Consider the following 15,903-nt stretch of genomic DNA (forward strand, 5'->3'; position numbering starts at 1 on the left):
GAGCAAACAGGAAAAGTCAGTCACCTACCTGAAAATGATTGTGTAAGGACATATAAATAGTCAAAACCTTAAGGGCCCAGTAATATACACAGGAACCTCTGCAATGGTGGAAAGGGGGAGGTGAGTCAATACAGCAACAGCTGGTGTATGGCCAGTAAATAACATAGCCGTTCAGTAAACAAACAAGTATAATTTAAAAAATCTGCATCCCTAAAAAACTTAACTCAATTCACTGTCCCATCACAATTTAAGTAATAACATGGACATTATAAGCCCACTCATAGTACAGGGAAAGAAAGAACAGAAAAAAGTGGGTAAAAATCAATAAAAGTTACAAGGCAGCCACTCAAGATGAAAAAAGGCAACATCATTACTCATGATTAAAAAAGCGTGTCTGAATTGTAACAGTCATCGGTGACATTTAAGTCACGTTAGGTAATGAGAATTGTTAGAAATGAGGGTCTCTAATTGGCAGAGATAGGCACCTTTGTCCAAGTAGGTACCCTTGCTTCTAGTAAGGGTAAGGGGGATACCCATAGATATCCCATTCTCACCCCCTTGATAGCTTGGCACGAGCGGACAGGTTAATTCCAAAGGCAATGTGTAAAGTATGTGTACTCAAAACACACAGTAACACCACAAATGGAAACTACACCAGTTTAGAAAAATAGGGTATCTTAATCTAAACCAAATATGACCAATAAAATAAAAATCCAACGTACATATATCAAAATAGCACTTAAAAACAGTAACTTGCAGAAATAGCACTGGTACAAAAAATAGCTCCACTTGGGGCTATTACAACGTCATGACAGGCATAACAAAGTACGGTACAGACTGCGAGGTGCGCAACTTCGGGCACGGAGTCACACGGCCTCCCAAACAAGAGTACTTTGGAAAACTAAGTCTATGGATAATGCACGGCGTTGTGGAGGTGAGGCGCCAGTACAGAGGTTGAGGCTGGTTCACGGGTTGCCACGGGGGACGCGATGCGTCGTGTCTGCGAGGAGAGAACGTGTCGAGTCCAGGACAGGGGAAGTCGGCAGCGTTAGCAGTGAAGCACTGGTTCAAATGAGGTGATGCGTAGTCGAAGAGTTTGTGAAGTCACCCTTGTCGGTGATCAGCTCCGTGATAACGGGATGCTGGCGCTGGCAGTGAAGGCAATTGCTGATGTTGGGGAGGCCGATATGGAGATTCTTCTTCAATCAGGTTCTCAGCAAAGTTCCAGTCTTTGTCCTCTTCCTTGGCAGAAGCAGCGACTGCAGGTCAACCCAGCAATGAACACAGCAAAGGGGCAGTACTCCTCCTTACAGCTCTCCAGCTCTTCTCCATGGCAAACGGTTCCTCTTGAGTTCAGAAGTGATCTAATTCTTTGGGGTTGAAATTCCGCTACTTATAACCCATTTTTTCTTTGTTCTCTTAGTGGCAAGGGTCTCTGAGCCCAGTCCAAACTAGCTCCGTCCTCCATAGGGCAGCATCACTACAGGAGAAAGAGACAGCATTGTGCAGGAGACACAGCCTATTCAGGTGTAAGTGAAATTCCTCCCTCCACTCTAAATGCAGCCTTAGTCTATTTAGCTGAGCTCTGATTCACCCAGGAAAGGCAGGACACACCTCAAGCCCCCTGGTAGCTTTCTACAGTGAACATACATCCCCAGACCCTGTCACTCCAAAACCAGTCAATACACAAACCAGCAGAGGCAAACAGAATGATTAAATAAAAAAATGCCTACTTTCTAAAAGTGGCATTTTCAAACTTACAATTTAAAAAACAGCTCCCTAAAAAATGGGTTTTTAAATTCTGAGTTCAGAGTGCCTAAAGTCCATTTCTCTATCTTGTTCCAATGCAAAATTATACTTGCAAGATGTTACAAAGTAACTCCCATGTTAGCCCAAGGGACAGATACCCTTTTAAAAATGAAAAACGAAACTGGCAGTATTTCACTATCAGGACATGTAAAACACACCAGCACATGTACCCCCTTTTACCTACACTGGACCCTGCCCATGGGGGTACCTTGGGACTGCATTAGGGGTGCCTACATGTAAGGAAAGTGAAATCAAATATACCAAACATGGATAACCAATCATAATACCAATTTACACAGTGAGCACTTGCACTTTGACACTGATCAATAGTGGCAAAGTGCCCAAAGCATCTAAGCCAGCAAAAATGAAATCCAGCACAGCACCAGGAGGTAGAAGCAAAATGTCTGGGGAAAATATGCCAAGGATGGAAAGTCTAACAAGAATAAAAAAGGACAGAGACTAGCCCTAGTACAGACCAGTTGGGTGCAGACAGTTGTCATCTTGGAAAAGCTACATAGGTTGCAACAGTCATAAAGTCAGTATTAGAACATCATTATAAAATAAATAGTTAATGTGATCATACTCAGTAGCGCTGCATCAAACAAACACACTTAGAGCCTTTGGAGTCTATGAATATTATGCAGAACCAAGTGTAAGTCCGGAGGGATAAGAAACCAGAATGAAAGTAAATATGGAGTGAAGATAATGTAAAGCCTCCTTCATGATAAGTAACTAAAATAAATTGTTCTAAAATTATCTACATTTACAGATCAGTCGTTGTAGATGTGGTATAATATTCTTAACACTGAACAGAAAAGTATATGGAAAAGAAATGTATAGCAAGACACCAGTGTAGAAGCCTATTAATAATGCTCAGGCATACAGAGAGTGTAGAACCAATCCTAAGTAAAATAGATATCACACTCCTTGTGTTCACATATAATCCAATAGATACAAAAGATACGAGTCAAGCAATGCAGTGTCCCATCTTTATACAAACATCTCATTGCCTGAGGACAAAGGTGGTATGTAAATCCAACTGAAATCTGAGAGTCACAACAACTCATCAGATGCTATGCATGGATACACAATTAATTATTCATCTGGAAACACATGTAGCTCACAGTCGATATTGAGTCTAAGGTCCACCACCCTAAGTTTGGTGATCCAGTAGGTTTCCACTTTTTTGAGTGCCCGAGTTCTGTCCTCTTGGATGTTCCCGGTCCTTCCCCAATCGATGAAACTTGAGTTGCATTAATTCTGCAACTTTGTGTTCTGTGTTGAAATTGTTGAATAGGGGATAACTATTGTTCTGATTCTTGATGGAATGAATACGCTCTTCAACTCTTTCTTTAAGTGGTCTACTAGTACTTCCCACATATATGCGACGACATACACAAATAATATAGTTCACTACAAATTTGGTGTTACAATTCATGAAAGCGTCAAATGTGAATTCGGTGTTGGTGTTGTACTGAAAGCATTTAATATTATCCAGAGCATAAGAACATATGTTGCAACAGCCACATTTGAAGAATCCTTTGGGTTGTGGTGGTAACCATCCCAATCTATTCTCCTTTTTTTGGAACCCAAAAAGCTGAGGCGCAGTATGTTACTTAGGGTTCAGCCTCAAATGTACGTAATCATAGGTTTGCCTGGAAGGGACGTTTTTAAGGGTGGGGTCTACACTTAATATATGCTAATGTCTGTGAAGGATTATAAAAAGCAGATTTTACTATGAAATGGAGTAATAAATGCAACCATAGTTCTTTTCTTGGGTGGTCTAGATTTGGTCCTCAATAATATATGCCGCTTTGTTTGTAATTTTTGTTGCTTAGCCTTGCCAATAACACTGGATGAGTAATCCCTGGCTAGAAATCTCTTTCCCTATTCGGCATGTTCAGCCAGGAGTTCTGATTTCGCACCATAGTTGTGTTTTATCCTAGTCATTTCACCAAAATGATTAGAATGTATTTGTGATCTTGGATGTGAGCTCATGACATGAAGAATGGAAATTACATGCAGTAGATTTTCTGAATAGGGATGAAAGGATTTTGAAGTCCTTACCATAGAGAATAAGGTCTAGATAAGTAATCTGTGTTTGGCTGTATTGATATGAGAAAGAGATGTAGTAAAATTAATATTGAGGAACGAGATAAAATCCAATAACATGTCCACACTGCCTGTCCAGATCATCAAGATGTCATCAATATATCTACCCCAATACACCATGTGATTGATAATTTCAGATGGACATTTTGACCAGATGTAAAAAATTTCCAACCACCCCAACTAAAAAAGGGGAAAAGAAGGGAAAATGTTGGCTCTCATAACCACGCCTTGGCATTGTCGAATTGAGGTCCCATTGTTCAAAAAACATTGTTATCCAATACCAATGACACCATCTCAACTAATATCTGATTGTGTTCTATAGGAGAGAAAGTGTTGCACTGCCTGGATACCCTGAGTATTTGAAATGGATTCATATTCGGAACATATATATTAAGAGTCACAAATCAACAGCCAGTTGACCAGTTGGAATACAGGAGCTGGTTAAGGAGGTGTCTCTTACATACGAGGGAAGATTTTGAGAAAATTGTTGCCAAACAATGTCAATGTAATCTGAAATGTGTTCGGTGGGGGGACCGATTACTGAGATGATCGGTCTCCCAGGTGGGAAATCTCCCTGTTTATGGATCTTTGGCAGGATATAGATACATGGTGCTCTGGGTTGAAAGTTGTACATGTGTTTATAATCCAAGTCAGTGATGAGGCACAGGTCTTGCTAACCATTGAGTTTACTTTCTAAAACAATTGTAATACCTTTCATGGGGCAGTTGCCTAATTTAGTGTAGGCAATATTGTCTGATAGTTGTCTGTCAATCTCCGTGATGCAGTCCTCTTTGTTCTTTATGACTAGGTTGCCAGCTTTTTCTGCTTCCTTTATAACAATGTTGGGCAGTGATGCTAACTGAGCCAAAGCCTGTCTGTCTTCTATATTGAACTTACAGTGCCAAGTTTGTATATCTGAATGGCCAGAATCCTCCTATGAATATAGATCATTGATAATCAATGTATATGATGTGTTGATGGCATCATCATTCAATAATGTGGGAAGAAAAGAAGATTTAGGTTTTAGTCCATTATCCAGACTGATTTCAGAGGAAATGTCCAAGTCATACAGAATTTGTGAGAGAGAGGGTGTAGGCACCTCAGTGTTGTCCAAGGAAAAAGGTGGTTGAAGTTCTTCTATGTCTTTCATAATCTTATGACATGGTACTGGTAGCGTCTCTAAACCTAAATTCAAAGATGGGTTTGATTTGTGATCAAAACATTTCTTATGTTTCAGTTTGCATATGAATTTGTCCACATCAATGTGCATTTGTGTAAAATCTGGACTGGAAGTAGGACAAAAACGCAATTCTTTAGAAAGCAATTTAATTTGAGTAGGTTTTACAACATTGTGGTAAATTCACAATGGCAATAGCATCAGATTGTACAACAGTGTCAGTAGTGGGCAGAGGCAACAAATCACTGGAGTTATTTAGTTCTGTTCAGCCCTGGAATATGATTGGGTGGTCATTCCCTTTTATTTTGGGTGGACCTCTTCCCCCCTTTTCCTCTTTTGGTTTCCTCATGGGGTTTGTTTGTTTGGTAAAATTATATTTGTTACCTTTTCAATACCGTTCAACTCGCTTTAAATAAGTCGAGTAGGACGTTTGATTGAGTAAACACGAAGTGGTTGGACTGGTGCTAGGACCATCATTGGGATTACTTCTTATGCTCGAGACGTCTGATTCACTGTTGGACGTGACACTCTGGGTTTCCCCCATGTGGTCTTATTCATAGGCTGACTGATTTGTATGTTGTCAAATTTGCGAGCGAAGGTGAATACCTTACTGCCCTTATAGTCATTGCCATCTCTTTACAGTTTGCGTGGTTTCTTGTCTTTGAGGTAAAGTTGGTGTTTATTGAGCTACTTCTCTAGAATTTTGCACTTTTTGGGATTGCCTCCACTAGGTTTAAGCCTCTTGTTTCTTTCTCCAACTTAGCTATGCTTACCGGGATGGATTCCTTTTCCCTTTCTACATGCCTGATCAAAATGAACATCATAGCATCCGAGGAGTTATGTAGCAATTCTTTCCATTCTAATACTAAGTCTTCACCTAGATCGTCAAAGGATGGAAGGATAATAATCCTAAAACCCCTGGGTACTTGTCTCATCTCTGTGTATTTCTTGAGCATTGTGCCATAACCCCTTTTTTTCATTTTTCTAGTCGTTTGATTTTGTTTTTTATTGTTTAATTTTACAATATTTTAAAATGTAAAACCATATTTTGAATGGAAAAATTAATGTAACAATATTTTTTATTAAATACAACAGATTGTTTTAAAATTAGATCTGTATATCACTTTTATTCAATAATACTGCATAAAAAGTATTATTTTTGTCTTGAGGTAGGAATTTATTTTTTAATTAAAACTTCAGAAAAATATTTGTCAATTAATTTAATATATTTCTATTAATCAAAGATTTATTTTTATTAATTTACATTAATGTTTAATATACACATATATTTATTTTTGTTTCAAATCTTTTCACATATCAACAGTACCCTAGGGAAATTGCAGGCAGGGCAGAGATCTCCGCATGGCAAAGTACAGGTAAAAATAGAAGCATATATTTTATTAGAAAATATCTACTAAAATTATTTATATGCTGGTCATAAAGTACTATACCTATTGCTTCAAAAAGGAAATCCTACAAAGAAGAACTATTGTTTGATTTCTCTATTGAACATAAAACAAAATTGCCCGGGATTTGAGAATATGGGCTGAGAAAGTCAAAGACATCCCATTATATGAAGTGGGGTTTTGCCTTCCGTGTAATGCTGTTGGTAGATTTTTGCCAGGTGATAACGGTGAATCGAACAAACTGTGGGGGATATTTGCAAGGAAGTGGCAGAGAGAGGCCTTCTGAAGCGCAAGGCTGCACCGTATTTACAACTATATGGTGCAGCCTTGAGTTTCCCCCTACTCTTAGCAGGTGCAAGAGTGTTTGCGTGCGGGGGAGGATTGTTTATGTGTAGGAAGGTGTCCCTTCCTGTACATAAACATTCCATGTCATTTTGCTTTTTCCATGTGTTCTGCACAAGGCAGCACACATGGAAAAAGCAAAAACGAGGAGAAATAAAGCATTGCGTGTTGCGGTGGAACGCCCACCACAACATCCACTGCCCACCCCTTTCACGCTAACCTTAGCATGATAGGGGGCCTGATTTACAAGGCAGTGTTAAGCCATGTTTAGTGGCTTAACACTGCCTTGTAAATAAGGTGCAGTCCCTAGCGCCACCACAACGTCGATAAAAGTGACGTTATGGTGGTGATCGGGGCTTGTACATATGCCCCTGTGTCTCAAATGTCTCCCAGGATACATGTTTCATTGCTTCCAGAGTGGCCTTAAATGGCATGTGTAGTCACCCCTGCTTTTCTGCTTGTAGCTCTAGGACAGCACCTGAAAAGGGTTCAGAATTTTTTTCCGAAGCTCAGTGACATCTGTGAGAGTGCGCCCTCCACACAGCAATGATAGCATCACAATACAATGGTTACAATGGTCCGTGAACATGTAACACAACTATAATGGCTATAACAAGTTAGTTGTCAAGGGGTTTGTGCGACATACAAATGTTTAGATGTTTGTCCGGCAAGATTTAGAAAATGTTCGATGGATGTGCATTCAAGTACTAGTGGATAAATCCGAGAAATTTGGTTCTTTGGAAAGACACCACCTTTCAAGCTTGAAAAGCGAAGCTGCTACAATAACTTCCGAGCTTAAAAATGATTTATGTAAACCACATAAACCCAAGTGACGCCCCAGCCCTTCACGTGTTTAGAGCCACGTGAAACAGTGAGTCAGGCTGTGTGCAGCTCAAGAATTTCTGTTATAAAAGCCCTAAACTGTGATGAGATTGTGAATTCTTTTGAAGCCACGCTTGAAACAATGTCGAGCGTTGCCTGAAACCTCCTTCGAGGAGTTGGAGCTCCAGGTGCTTTGGCACCACCGTGCGTAGGGGCATGTTAGAAATGGGATTTCTGGCTGGCTAAGGCGTGTGCCTAAGCCAGGCAGAAACCACCACTCTAGTCAGGGCAAGGAAGTTACACGCCAAAGATAACCTCTGCTCACCCCCTTGGTAGCTTGGCACGAGCAGTCAGGCTTATCCCGGAGGCAATGTGTAAAGCATTTGCACACGCACCCATCAACAACATCCCAGCCCCACCACAAAATAAACTCCACGCAAGGTTATATATAAAAATAGCCTTTGTATTATCATAACACATTAGAATAGTAAGCACATATTATACACTGTGCCAACTGGCACTGGGCAATATTTACAAGGGATTATTTACACCTGACAGGGCCAACTGGACCACTGTCAGTACCATCACAAAGTGAACTTAGTAACTGTAAAACTTATCATAAACAGAGAACACAACCATTAACTACTGGTAACCACTGTACTTAGCATCAGCCTGTAACAAACTGCATTATGCACAGTATCACATTAGGCGCCAAACGCATTGTACGCCAACCTCATCAGCATAAACACATTATGCAATTCTCTCCCAAGTCTAAACACATTAGACCCTAACCTCCTAAGCATAACTACATTAGGGAATAACTCTTACTAGCATAAACCCTCATATGCGAACCAACCTCATAATCATAAAACACATTTAGAGGGATAACACCGGGTGCGTAAATCATACTAAATGAATAACATTTCCTAACACCACCCTCACATTAGAAGTCTAACGCATTAGACACTAACCTCCTAATCATAACTCACAGTAGGCATAATCACATGAACATAAATCACATTAGGGCCTGGCGCCCTCCACAACTCACAGTCCCCCCCCCCCCCCGTGGCCAGCTGGCCATCTCAAAACAGGGCTCAAATGCTCTAAGTCCCCAAAGTCAAGGCGCGCTGCCTAGGCAGCGGAATTGAAGGGTGTGCAATCGGCACAGGCCTAAACGTTGCAGCTACCCACTACTTGCTAGGCAGCTGAGAAAGTTAAATATGAGGCATGGGCTCTCAATGGCCCTGGAAACAAGTATGCCAGACGTTGGAGCCACCCGGGGCTCTGAAAGAAAATAATGTGCCCAGACAAGAAAAGCATGGGCCCCTCTGGGCCTTCCTAAAATATTTATGGCCATCGTTGGAGCCACCCAGGCTCTAAAAATAAATATGCCAAGCGTTGGAGCCACTTAGGCTCAGAAAATAATCTGCTCCTCTGGAGCGCACTGGCTCCGTAAATAAATAGGGCCCCCAGCGTTGGAGCCACTCGGGGCTCTAGAATAATAATGCCCACGTTGGGGCGACCCGCTATCAGACGGGGCCGCCCAAGAACCCTAAACACAGTGCCTTCACTGGCACTTAAAACAGATATCTGCTCCCTCCTAGGCAGGAGCAAAATGTGGCCAGGTCCCCCTCGGATCCCTCACTCACCGGCGCCAGGGGTGAAGGCTCCCCTTCACCTGGTCCCTCTTGTGGGACCGGGGATTTTTTTCAGTGCTGCACGTCTCGCTCGTCCCCCGGGGCTCCCGAGGCTCCCAGCTGCTCAAGGGAGCCCCGCTGGGACACGAGGCACTTCTACCGGTCCTGCCGCCTCCTTCTCTTCACCCGGGCCCCCTCCTGGGACCCGGGACTTTGCCGCGGTGCCCGGGGAGGCGGGGTAGGCTCCCGCCCTCCCTTCTCTCTGTATTTCTTCTGCTCCTCGGTAGTGCGGGTGGGGCTCTCTCCACTCACGGGAGCCCCGCTCTTCCGCAGCACATGGCTTCCTCGGGACTTCCCTCAGGCCTCACAAGGCCACGCCCATGTCCCAACAAGGGTTGCCTGACTTCCGGGTCGCATTTGCAGCGGCCCGGCAGCGTTTCAAAAGCGGCTCGGGCCGCGGCGATGATTTTTCTTTGGACAGCAAATAATGCGGGGAGGGAACCCGCTATGAAATAAATGATAAGCGGCCATAAGCGGTGTGGGCACCCGTAATTAAGTACAAATAAACGGGGTGGGCACCCGCAATGACATTTAGAACAAACGGGGAAATCCTTACGTCGGGATTTCCCTGAAGGCAATCGCAGCCCAGCGCTGCAAGGGAACTAAAGCGCTCCCAGGGCGCAGGACAGCATCAAGCCTTGGCAAAGTAAAAGGGAAATCAAAAGGGTCCAAGAAGTCCTGGGCATCAAAGATGGAGCAAAACAGCTCCCAGCAAAGGAAAGTCCTCCAGGCATCCTGGGGCTGGGCAGGGCCCAGGGAGGCAAGCCTTCCCCTGGGCCCCAGCAGCAGCACGCCCCGGGTAGTTTCAAGTCAAAAACAAGAACATTTTCATGGGGTCACAGCCCCTTCCTTTATACAGCATTTTCCTTTGTTCTGCAACTGTAGGGCAAGGGGAGAACCAGATACAACTGGTACAGGAGCACTTTGTTTTGCCCAGCTCCCCTCTCTATTCACAGGACAGGCCAGGGACATCAGACGCACCACAGGAGGTGGAGCCAGCATTGTGAAGGAAAGACCCAGCCCTATTCAGGTCCCAGGTGCAACTCCTCCCTCCCATCTACATGCAGATCTCTCCATTCACCACCGGGCAGACTCACCCTGGCTCCTGGAATTCCCCAGCCCTCTTAGCTCCTGTCAATCACAAGCCAGACAGGCAATTCCCCACCAGTCACCATAAATCTGCGCACACCATTACGCAGCATTTATTCCCACGGGTTTGCACATACCAAACTCGCCCCTGCACTCCTCTCACCTCAGGAACTACCATGGACACACATATCCCCCATGCATTCCTATGGGAGGGCAGGCCAGTCTCACTACATGTAACCCAGAGTGCACGCACTTTACACTGGGACACAGCTCTAAAAGTGCGTATAGGCCTAAAACTACTAACACTACAGAGGGAAAAAGGCCAGGATAAATACAAATAGTTTGGGGGTGAACCTGCCAAAAGGGCCAGGTCCAACAGGGCGTATCAACAACGAGGGTCGATAATTATCGCCCAGCGGGCCTAGCGCTGACTTCCCTAACACCAGCTATCACTGAATTAAGTCGCTGAGTTAGCGCATTATCATCAACTCATAACTCAAGGGCGATATATAATTCAGAGATAGGTGGGAAATCGCCGTTTTGCAGGGAACATCGCTGGTTTACCAGGGATGTTCCGTGCAAAATGGCGATATGCTTGATGATACGACCCTGTGGTCGTAACACATCAATCCACCTCCCATTGTCAACATACATTAGTCAGGATTTTAGCAGACGTTAGTTTTCGGCGAAAACTGCGTTTTTCGCCAAAAACTAACGTCTGCTAAAATCCTGAGGGCCATCTTGTAAATATCGTGAAGTGCATTTAGCGATCATTTACAAGGTAGTCCGTCAGGGGTAAGCCCAGTGATGCCCACTTTGCATCTCATTAGAGATGAAAAGCGGGGCGTCGGCAAAACGGCTGCTGATATGCGCTAATGCATGCTAGCACCGGCTTGCAAAAAGGGCGAAAAGATTATCTCAGCTTTTTTGGCTTTAGAAGCCAAAAAAGCAGAGATAAGGCCCTTGAAAATATGCCCCCTAGCTCTTGAGCGTAGAAGAGACACTTCATAATTTACATAAAGAAACATAATTATTTTTTTTTTTTACAATTGACAGTGATTTTTCACTGGACGAATTTTGATAACTTAGCAGTCTTCCAAAGAATTATCGTGCAGGGAAATTTTCAAAGTCAAAAATGCGCGAGTATTTAATTTGCTACCTTTGGCACTTCCTTGGGCAACAAGATCAACTATGATGCTAAGGTGTTGTTTATGTCATTTTAAAGCTGGATCTTATTCTGCTTGGCCCGCCTCTGAGGAGACTTACAAACTTGTCGCAAGGCTGATTTTGTGGCTAATTGGGACAGAAAATCAAATGACTTAGCTACCTGAAAACGTTTTTTGATGTTGAGCTGTCGTTAATGATGTATTAGGAGACCTATTCTTCGGTTTCTAAATTTACGTTTTTTAATTTCTGAAAACAGGACTTTTGCAATTAGGGAAATCTCAGAAAGCCAGCGCGGACATTAGTAAGATGTTTATTCGGGGAGACTTATGCATTTTATGAAATGCATTTGATGGTATTATTTAGCACATTAATTTCAAGATGTGGAAAAATGTTGTGATGTGTTGATTTTAATTAAACTAGAACAAAAGTCTCAATGACGCATGGAAGTGGCAGTGGTTGACTCCATCTGGTTCCATCCTGGTCCATCTTTGTAATTGGTCTTGCACTGTACACATGTCCCTATCCTGTGATTACTGCACTGGTCACAGAGGTCCAAGTTGTTGAAGGGGCAGAAATTAGCATTTTTGCATACAAATTATACAGTGGGCAATACATGGGCATGACTTGTCATCTATGAGGACAGTGAAGGTGGAACAAATATTTCCTCTGCTCTATCATCATCGTGGCCATTGACTTCTTGGAGCTCTCCCAAACCGCACAGTTCTCTTCTTGAACAGTGCATATCTTTGTTAGCAATGCCAATTCATCAGCAGCATAGGTAGCCTCTCAACATTTTTACTTGCCAAGCTTGTCACATGATAGCTGTAGGAAGCTGGCTCTGTATATGGTATGCCTTTAGGTGTCAATGCTACTCATAGTTCCGCAGAAGCGATATGTGAATGACAAATCCCTTCACCCCTCTAGTCACTCACCGCACCCAACTATGCCAAAGTGCCAGCTGCAAACCAGGGGAAGAAGAAAAGAAAACAGAGGGAGGGAGTTGGACAATGTTCATAGTTCAAGCACAGGACCCAGTAGTAAGAGGATGCCCTAAAAGAAATAAAAAAGAGTGTGAGTATCCAAAAGAGAGAGTGTGGAGACAATGAACATGTATTATTAGACAAGTAAAGACATCTCTTATTAGCCACCTCATAGATTCCCTTCTACCACTTAATCCTCGTACAGCTGGGTGGATGGGAAACGTATATTTCTGTTTAAAGAAGAGATAGAGCAGTGGATTAAGAGGTAAACAACACTACAGAAATATAGAGAAATAAGGAGGTGAGAATAAGGAGTAAGGACACCCACCTATATCTTACTGACGATATTCCCTTGAAGTGTTTCAGTATAATGTATAGGCTCTCCGCCTAACAGCTGCTTAAACTAAGCACAAACTGCTTATAGACGTAACTTAAGTCTTGGAATAAATAGAATGTATTTTTGACCCTTTCATTTACAGGAACAGGGATTAAAAGAAAAAGAAACAGGTCTCCACAGAGAAAGGCATCAACTGCAGATTAATAAAGCCCCTTATGTTCTGCTCAAACAAAGCTTTGGATGCGTTTCCACGCTTTTACCAGAAGGATAGAAAACTGCTTGTTTTTCTATTACTTTTTATAACTGACATTAGGTACCCTTACAATGGAGAGACAGCCGCGTTAATGTTAGGAACCGGATGTCAGAATCGCCGCCGCAACCGGGGTCAACGTAGAAGCACCAGAAAGTCACCGCCACAACCGGAGTCGAGACGACACAGGAATGCCAGGATCACAGCTGCAGCCGAGGTGGACGCGACAGCACCAGAAAATCACTGCTGCCACCGGGGTTGGTGCAGAAAAAGGGATGCCAAAATAACCGCCGCTACCGAGGTCGAGACGAGACAGGGATTCCAGGATCACCACCGCAGCCGGGGTCAAAACGACCGCACTAGAAGGTCACCGCTGCCACCCGGGGTCGACGCAAGAGCAGGTAAACACAGGGAAAGAGAGGGAAAAGTGGAATGCTGGTGAGGAGTCCACCAGGAACTCGTTCCTGTGAACTGGAAGTGGAGGACAAATCTAACGGAAGCATCACCTATGAAACACTAGAATGTGAAGCGTTCAGTGTCAGGAGAGAGGCTATTTTATACCTTGCTGCCGCACGCAATGTGGCAAGCCCGACACTAGGTGTTCTTACTGTGCGTAGAGTTCAGGGGTTCCCCAAAAGTGTACAGGGCTCAATGTAAAAACCAAAGTGCTCTATTAGTGGTAGTGTGGGCGATCAGCCTTAGGCCTGACACAGAGGAGTGACATTTAGTGCACAACATTAACCAATAATGGACACACAACTCAAAAAGGAGATCCACACCAATTTTATAAAAAATAAGCTTTGTTTGTACTTTATTTTAAGACCAAGATCTCGACACAAAACTATTTTAGAGCCGTCCAATGTTATCTGATGGAAGAAAACAATAATGTGGTTATACCAGTAAGTACCACACTTACAGTTCCAGTCTTCAGGACCAGAGGTCAGTAAGGAGCAAGGGTCAGGTGAGTACCAAAACTGCACCACCAGTGGCATAGGGGTGGCTGGGTGCAGAGGTCAAAATCAGAGTCCAACCCAATGAGTTTCAATGGAGACTGGGTGTGCTCGAAGACACACTGCTTGCAGGTAAGTAGATCAGTTGCAGGGGCCAAGCTCTGGGGATTAGGTCAAGCACGGTTGGGGGCCACGAAGCAGCACCAAACATACACCACCAGCAGCACAGGGACTGCCGGGTGCAGGAGGAGAATTCAGCCTCATACGCCGAATGCGTTTCATTGAGGAATCTGTTCTCGACACACAGGCTGCAGGCATCGTACCAGCGGCTGCAGGAGGGAGGCCAGTGACAGCAGAGGTAAGTAGGGATGTAGAGGGTCATAGGGGCACCATCAATTCAGCTCACCAAGACACAGACTTTGGGTGCCGGGGTGCCTTCAGACATCGGATTCTTCATGCCGGTCATCATCAGGGGGAGTCTCTGGCATCAGGATGCAGGTGTCGTCGAGGATGTCCAGGAAGGTTCAGCCAATGCAGTATTTGAGGTCAATATCACTGGGGAGACTTCACTGGACAGGTGAGCCATTCAGATTCAGGCTGCAGATGTTGTCGAGGGGTCCAGGAAAGGTCAGCCAATGCTGGACTCGATGTCAAGATCACTGGGTACATTTTACTGGACGGGTGTGCCACTCAGACTTGGGACGTGGGCGTCGAGTGCTGAGTGGGCAGGAGTCGCGATTTCAGCTGGATCTGGAGTCCTTGTAGTTGGATTCTTTTGAACCGGGCTGCTGTCCTTGGGAGATCTGGTCTTTGTTGAAGAGCAGTAAGTCTTCCTCAGGATTCTGGAATTCGCTCGCCACAGGCCAGACGTGGTCTTCTTTGCAGAGTCTCTAAACCTGGAGACAGGCTGGTAAGGCAGGGGCCAAATTAGTATCGTCTTTAGGCTTTGCTGCACAGCATCTTCTTCATCCTTTTTCTTTGTAGGTTGCAGGAATCGAGTTTCTTGGTCTCTGGGAGCCACCTAAATTCGAAACTTAAGGGTCATTTTAGGGGAGTAGTGCTGGAGCGGAGTTTTCAGTTTGAAAATTCAGTGGCTTTTGAAGCTCTGGCATGTCTATTCGTTGTACTAATTTATTAATAATTAATAATTAATTATTTGTCTTGTGCAAGAGTGTTTATATTAATCAATCCGTTTGTCTTAATAAGAGAGAGAGTTACACAAGGGTACGCATAAACGTGTTGATTAATTATAATGTGCGTGTTTTCATGTTTAAACGTTGCTATGTGCTGTTTATTTTTTAGCACAAAACGCTTTCCGAATTAATGCTTTTCTATGTTGCAAGAGCTAGATAAATACATACACATAAGGGTATTAGTGGGGTTAACACTGTTTAATCACTATGCTGTAGTAACGATTGTTTTTGTCTCTTTAATTAAGATGGTCTATTGAGGCCTATGATGGCCTAGAAAAGATGGCCGATTTGTAAACCTGGCTGTGATTTATAATATGAAAACTGTGACGAGGGAGACCCCTGCTGGAAATGGTCCTGAAGCTAACTGACCATGGTCCTTGCTTGCTTGTTTGAAAACTTTCCATGAGGACAGCAGCAGTTTTGGGAGATCTCCAAGTGAAATGAAAATGTCCTTGGCAGCCTTGGGAAACAAAGGAGCCTTAGAGAAAAACTCTGAACTGTGGCTCGATTGCCGAGGAGAAGTAGAACTAACAAGATACATTTTTTATTTCTTGGTTCCTGTTCCGTAGTCT

Source organism: Triturus cristatus, chromosome 2_2, assembly GCF_964204655.1.
Source record: "Triturus cristatus chromosome 2_2, aTriCri1.1, whole genome shotgun sequence".
NCBI classification, from domain to species: domain Eukaryota; kingdom Metazoa; phylum Chordata; class Amphibia; order Caudata; family Salamandridae; genus Triturus; species Triturus cristatus.